Source organism: Leptonychotes weddellii, chromosome 3 (assembly GCF_054177405.1).
Source record: "Leptonychotes weddellii isolate Sample4059 chromosome 3, ASM5417740v2, whole genome shotgun sequence".
Taxonomy (NCBI): Eukaryota; Metazoa; Chordata; class Mammalia; order Carnivora; family Phocidae; genus Leptonychotes; species Leptonychotes weddellii.
The window spans coordinates 91,826,359-91,834,294 of NC_138371.1; the positions used below are offsets into that span (position 1 = coordinate 91,826,359).

Sequence of the window (7,936 nt, forward strand, 5' to 3'; positions counted from 1 at the left end):
GGTGGCAAATATTTTTTTAAAATCAGATACAAAATCATGCCAAAAACCTGATGAACTAGACTTCATGAAAATCATTAAAATTAACAACATAGTTCATTTGATTCAGCAAACCACAACCTTTAAAAACAAGGATATCAGAAAATTTGGGGATGGTATCTGTTTCTGGAAAAGGAACAGTTTGGCAGGCTGATGAATAAGAGCTAAGTTGTCCAGTGACAGCAACAGCAAGATGTCGGATGATTTTTCAGACTTCTTTATGGTATTTTATTTTATTTTATTTTTTTCATGTTAACATTCTTAGTTTATTGATCCTCTCATGAAAAATCTGCACAACCAGATAAAGCCACTGCAGCATCTTTACTCCTTCTGTTGTCCGATCTCCAGCTCACTTTTTGCCAGCACCAACATTGGCTTTTGCAGTCCCCCTGACTTTCTTCATTCTGTTCTTGAGTTCCTTTCCCTGTTTTCTTGATGTCTTTTTCTTCTCATACAGGCCATGTCTCACAAGTCTGTGTTTGGGTTCATTTTTCTTTGCATAATCCAAGGAATCATATATCATGCCAAAGCCGGTTGTCTTGCCACCACCAAAATGGGTTCTGAATCCAAACACAAATATGACATCTGGTGTGGTCTTGTACATTTTGGCTAGTTTTTCCCAAATTTCTGTCTTAGGTACTGTTGCCTTTCCGGGGTGAAGAACATCAGTGACCATCTGTTTCTGCTGAAGTAGTCGGTTAGTCATGAACTTCCTGGTCTGGATAGTTACTGTGTCGTTCATGATGGCAGCCAAGCTTCAAGCAGCCGGGGAGGAAAAGAGCTCTTTATGGTATTTTAAAGATGCAATAAAAGCTGCACTGATTTGGGGCTAAAAAAACAACAACAACAACAAAAAAAAAACTAAGCGACACCAAAGAGATTGAACAAAGAAGTCACAGCATGAGAGAAGATATTTGCAATATTTATGTCAAAGAACTTTTGCACAGAGAACAGAGATCTACAAATCAACATATAAAAACAGACTACTACATCATGAAAGAGGGAATGGTCCAAGTGGCCAATAAATATATGGAAAAGCCCTCAAGTTCATTAATTACCAAGTAACTTATAACCACAGTGTGATACAACTATACAGCCATCAGAATGGTTACAATGTAAAAGAAACTCAAATTATCAGTTTTGGAGAATGTGGAGCAAAAAGAGCCTTCACATACTGTTGGTGGGAGTGTTAATTAGTACAACACTTTGGAAAACAACTTGACATTATCTACTAAAAGTGAACAAATGTGTATCCTTTGATTCAATAATTTTATTCCTAAGTATAGATGTGTAAACATGTGAGCACCAAGAGATGCCAAGAAAGTTAGTAGCAATATTAATCATCCATAATCTCCCTAAGTGGAACAACCCAAATGCCAGTGAACAGTAAAATAGATAAAGAAATAAAAATATACCCACACAATAGAGTCTTATATAGCAATGGGAGGGAACAACTTTCTGTTATCACAAAAACATGGATGAATCTCACAAATCATTGAGCAAAAAAAGTCAGAAATCAAAGAATACATGTTACCTGATTCCATTTATATGTAGTTCAAAGCCAGGCAAAATTTAATCTATATAACAGAAGGAATAACAGCAGTTACCTGGAGAATCGGATGGGTAATGACTTGGACGAGGCACAAAAGATTTCTGGGCTGTTAGCAATGGTCTAAATCCTGATATGATGGTAGCACAGATGTATTCGTTTTGAGGTTGGTAGACCTGAGCTTAAATCTGACTCACTGGGGGTATAAGCCCAACACACTGCTTAAACTCTGCAAAGTCTCAGTTTTCTTCATTTGTAAAGTTCAGATAAATAAGACCTTGTAAGGATTAATGAAATGGCAAGGGAAAAGCTATGCCCTGAGCAAGATGCTCCCCAGATAGTGGTTCCTTTCACTTCACTTTGTATGCACCGTCTGACCTCGTTAGACAAGATGCCCTCCTGGATCCCTGTGCTCCCCTACCCCTCCCACCCACATACATCAGTGAGGCATTGTTTATGAAAAGATTTATCCTCTAGTGGGCTGGTGGCCATCTATACAATAGGGATATAGCCAATGGCTATTCAACAGAGTTACGATATTTAACTGGACTGGGGACCACACCTATAACCTTGACCTCATTGAGCTGGGCTGCGGGCTGTACGTACAGCATGTATGCCTCAAGTGTTAGGAAACTTCTCTAGTTCCAGCTGTCTTCATGGGGCCAGCATGGCCCATTGGATGCAGATAAATGCCTGTCGTTTTTCTTCATTCGGTCTCTTGGAGTAAGGGATGAGGCAATGATGTGGAGGGGTACTCCATGCATTTGGCTGAATCCCAATTTGCAGGATTGGATTTTACCTCCCTGGACTCTCCCTGCAATTCCTCTTGGATCGAGTGTCCTTGGCTTCCTGTCCTAAACTGCTGGAGGGTGAGTATCAGGCAGCTGTGAAACATCTGCCACCACATTCCACCTTCATTAGAGAGGTGGACAAAGTGATATATGTGTGAATTTTTCCAATGGTGTGTGTGCTTGTGTGCACTTGTATAAAATTTCATTTTTAAGGCCCTTTCTGGAGTCTCGGGGATGAAGAGCAGCATGGAGTTGACGCTATCATTATTACAGCGAGACCCTCGTATTACTTTGGCAGATATAATGTTTCCCAGGCATATGACGTTTTTCATTTAAAGAGGCAGCCTAGAGCACATTCCAATTTGAAAGATTTTCCTTTCTGGATGGTGGTTTCCCGCTCCAAGTCCTTGGGAAAATGTTGCCACATTTTTCACCCGAATGACTGGACTTCCTGGAAAAGAACGGATAGAGCTCTTGTAAAGATTTAATTTTTATGAGTTCTCTCTAATTCTTTCCGGAAAACAGATCACTACTGAAAGCGACTCTATGGAGTGTAGAACCCCAGCAGGAAGGGAGAGGCCAGGACCGAGGGTGCTGAGTTCCTGCTTGGTGGTGGTGTTGGTGGTGCATTGTGGGCTGTGGGACTCAGGGCCAGAGGGAAGACTGTGTCTCCAGCAGACTCGGTTTGAATTTTTGACTCCATCTGTTCTTAGTTGTGTGTCCTTGGGCATTTAATCTCATCCCTGAAAGCAGGACCACAATCCTTGATCTACAGGATTAAATAAAATAGTATATATCAGTGGTTCTCAACTGGGACCATCTTGCCCCCCCGAGGGACATTTGGCAATGTTTGGAGACATTCTTGGTTGTCACAGCTGGGGTGTGTGTGTGTGCGCGCGCGCGTGTGTGTGTGTGTGTGTGTATGCTACTGGCATCTAGTGGATAGAGTCCAGAGGTGCTGCATCCTGCAATGCACAGGAGAGCCCCCTCCCCCACAACAAAGAATCCATGGACCCAGAATGCCAATAGTGCCAAGGTTGGGCAACCCTCGTGTATGTGAGCACATGGGTCAGAGCTATCACTTAGCGGATCTTTTCTCCCTCTCTTCTTTCCTTTGATCCATAATTTCCTTCCCGAGCCTTCTCGCTGCTGAGGCCTCCTTGGAATTTTAGAGGTTTCGTTGGTTGGTTCATGCTCTCTTCTCCATAGTGGCTATCTTATATCTCTTCACTCTTGTCAGACCTCACATCCCACCAGCTCTTCCCACTCACTCTGAGCAGACGACAAACCTGCAGGGAAAATACATTTAATAAGAATTCATTCAACTCTCGGCTCCCAAACCTACCGACCTACCTTACCTGTACCTCGGAGACAGACACTGCTATTTCCAAACTAAAGCCACCCCTTTCTTCTTTGCCATTGGAGTCTTAATTTTGCCTGGGTGGAGATGCCTTCAGCTCTGGGAAGTGGATCCAGCCTTGCCTGGGGATAACTCTTAAGTCCCAGTTATAGGTAATATGATGTATCGAGAAGTCTTCTGGAGGGCTTCTAGGATATATTTTTCTTTGTTTTAAGAGGGAGTAATTGTGAGGAGAAACTCTGCCCCTTACCAACCCCTGCTTCCTGACTGTGAACTGGTCATTTAAGGATGTAATGCTTAGAGCTACTGCAGCCATCTTGCAACCATGAGGCAAATCACGGAGTTATTAGTTCTGAGCCCCGGCACTGTTGAGCTCCTTAACTGATGACAGTGAAAAGCTACCTTGTGACTTGTAAAATTTGAGTTCAAATCACAGTCCTGGAGGATTTACTGTTACTTGAGCCTGAACGATATTTCTAACTGATACAGCATCTTCTTTCATTTTTATTCCAGTGAAATACCTCCTGGATCCTATTTCCATCCATTTCCTTCAAGACTGTCCTCTGTCATTATTTCCCTCCTCTCTTCTGTATATTTTTTTAACCTTTTCTTCCCATTGATTTTTCTTACGAATATTAGGACATGCTTGAGACTCCCACCTTAAAAAAAATAATCATTCTCAAAATCCTCCCTGTACTCATCCCTGTCCAGGTACTTCCTTATCTTTCATCTTAACTGTCATAGTAAGTTCCTGGTCAGTTTTGCCTGCACTTGCTGTCTCCTCCCCCACCATCTCTCACCTGCCTCTCAGCACTGGCGATCTGGATTCCTCAGGAACTTGCCCAGTTACCAAGACTTCCACTTTGCCCTCTCCAATAAATACTTCTAAAGTCTTATCCCACCCTCTCCCTTCCTGGCTTCTGTCATGCTGTACTCTCGGTGGGGCTGTCTCCTGCCTCTCCAGCTGACTGGCAGTCTCCTGAGTTGAGTCCCTTCTTCGGCCCACCTCTTAGGGGGTTCTCTGCCAGCTCTCCTCTCCCCCTCTTTGTTCTTACTCTCTGGGAGGTCTTGTCACCAGCCCAGCAGCCACTTATCATCTAGATACTCCCAAACTTCTGTCTCCAATCTAGAACTTTCCTGATTTGGGATCCACATCTTCATCTGCTCTTGGACAACTATACTTGGATATATCACAAGAACCTCAGTCTTGACATATCCAAAATTAATTTCAGTATCTCCCCTCGAAACCTCGTATCAGTCGCTGGCGCCACCTTTTACCTAACTGCCTAAGGCGGACACCCAGGGACCACTGCTGATATCTTTCCTTTGTTACCTGTCCTTCAATCTTTCATGAATGCTTGAGTCACATTCTCTAAACCTCTCTCTGCTTCCCCCGGTCTCCTATAGTCTCTCCCTTAGTTAGTTTCCTGCAAGTCTTTCCTGGTTTGTTTCCTCATCTCTATTTTGCCCTCCTCCAACCCATTCTGCTTTCTCAAAGTGCGAATCTGATATATGTTGGTTTGTATGGTCTGATCCAAATTCATTACCGTGATTTATGAGGCTCTGTCTTCTGGTCACTTCTTCCCTTGTACTCTCTGAGAAAGTGTAGGCATCAGCCTATAGGAAATTTCTAGAAACTTCCACCTCCACGCACTCTGCCCCACCCCACCCCAGCCTGGATGACTCTACTTGTCTCAGAAAGCTGCCACCTGATTTTAACACACCTGCCTGGATTAGGAGCCACTCCCATGTGCCCCACCCCTCACCTTGGAGCCCAAGCCCACTGAATTCAAGTCAATTCTTTATGTGTCTGTATCCCTGTTAAACCGTTAAGCTCCATGAGCGCAGGCTTTGTGGTGATTTGGTCACCATTCATAGATGCTCACTGAATGTTTGTGGAGTGATAAGAATAACAGGATGAATAAGCAATCATGGACATGTCAAGGGTCCTCCTTTGTACCATGTGGGTGACCTCTCCCTCTGCCAATGGCAGACACTTTTCCTCCTTTTCCACATCTCCCTTCCGTGCCCTATTTTCAACCCATCTCCTTCTAAAGTCCACAGGCAGTCTCTGCCCACCTTCGGGTTTGTAATCTTACCAAGTTTCATCTAATCCTCAGGGCAATGGTGAGGCAGCATTATTACTTTCAGTGTCGGGATAAAGTTGAGAGAGGTGAAGTACACTTGGCAAAGGTCACACAGCTGAGAGTGACAAAGCCAGGGTTCACACGCTTTGTCCTTCAAGTCCTGTGCTCCCCCCACCACAGTAATCTCGCGGGACTGTCTTAGGTGTTTCCTTTACAGTACTGTTTCGCTGTTGGTGGGAATTCATTGTATACTGCTATCTTGAGTGTTGAGAAAACCGAACTGGTCTTTCTGTAACTAGTCTGTTCTCAGGAAATGCTTGTTGGTTGGTTAGCTGACAATTCCAGCATAGAGTCATGGGCAGGTTCTGGGCAGAGGGTCAGGCAAGAGGAGTGTTCTTTAGCGCTGGTTCCAGGACTCCGTTCTTCATCCTTGCAAGAGGGAAAGCTCGTCTCTCACCTCAAACTCCATTGCTAGCACGAAGTGGGAGCATAATAAAGGTTAGTTTTCTTCCCTCTGGCTCTCGAGGACTTTGATGAAATCCCTCTAAGACCTGCTTTCCTGAAATCTGCATGGCCTAGAAAGTTAACTTCCAACTTGGTGTTTGTGAAGCTTTGGTCATGATTAGGTGTTCCGTGAATGGAGCCCTAGGACTGCTAAACATGGCAAGTGGTGGCCCAGTCAGTGTCTTGGGGGTCCTGGAGGAGAACGTCTCCAGCATTTGGATTCCACAAGATCCCCTTGAGAAATATAATACTACCCTATCTGTCGCCTTTCAAGGAAAAGCTACAGTTGATTTCCGTCTTAGTATTCATCTGTCCATTTCTTTATTCACCCAATACATATATTTGAAAACAATGGCAGGCTTTGCAATGTCCATGGGGAATACAGTTCACAAACATTTACAATGACTGGAAAAATTCTGGGGGTGGAGTGTTAGGAAAGGCTCTGTGGAGGAAGGAATGACCTGGGAGATAAGAAGATGTTATCCAGGTGCATTGTGGGATGCCCTGTGGCAGGCACTGGAAGGGGACGCGAGAGAGACCCAGGCCACGTTCCCTGCTTTTCAGAAACTGAAAATTAAGTTAAAAGGGCAAGGCATCCTCCTATGATATGGTTATGAAACACTGTTGAGTGGTTGCTATTAAGTGTCCAAATGGATGAAATAGATTTTAAATTCGGGTAAGGTGAGATCACGGGATTTCAGCAAGCTGGGAAATGGGAGAGATTTTGGTTTGATGAAGAGGAGAAGGCTCAGGATGACAGCCTCACCACCTCAGGCTAGAGGAAGTGAGTTCTCCATCAGTAGAGGTATTCAAGCAGGTCTAGAGGACCACTTATGGATAAGGCTGGGTGGTCAGGGGAGGTGACAGAAATAATATAGAGGGGAGACCAGTGTATTCTGAACTCCAACTGTTCAAATGCCTCTCATGATTTTTGCTCTACCTCAACTCCAATTGTGTTGTTATATAGTGACTGTTTTAATTAAAGAGATATATTTAAAAGGAAGCTAGTGAAGATCTACATTTACAATATAAATTGCCTCTTGCATTTATTAAGTAAAAGTGGCAAGATGTAAAAGTGTGATGGATCCCATCACTTGTATAAAAGATATATATATGTGTGTGTGTGTTACCCACACACACACACCCCACCCATAAACTAGAAAGCATAAAATAAGCTGGTAATGCTGATTGCCTCTGGAGAAGGACACTGACAGACCAGAGCACACATTACACATTCAAAGAAAAGAAATGAATGATGGGGTGCCTAGTGGCAAGTTGGTTGAGCACCCGACTCTTGGTTTCGGCTCAGGTTGTGATCTCAGGGTCCTGAGATGGAGCCCCATGTTGGGCTCTGCTCTCAGCATGGAGTCTGCTTTAGATTCTCCCTTTGCCCCTCCCCTCCCCGCTCTCGCTCTCTCCCAAATAAATAAATAAATAAATCTTTAAAAAAAGAAATGAATGAAAATCATTTTAAAAAGCAATGTCAGAAGGGGCAGAGCAAGATGGCGGAGGAGTAGGAGACCTGGATTTCGTCTCCTCTCAGGAATTCAGCTGGATAGGGATCAAACCATTCTGAACACCTACAAACTCAACAGGAGATCGAAGAAAA

The 7,936-nt window shown here is 43.7% G+C and overlaps 1 pseudogene; it reads right to left on the reverse strand.

Annotated features, from left to right (window-relative positions):
- Positions 1-253: 253 nt before the first annotated feature.
- LOC102729548 (small ribosomal subunit protein eS24 pseudogene) lies at positions 254-814 on the reverse strand (annotated as a pseudogene).
- Positions 815-7,936: the final 7,122 nt, after the last annotated feature.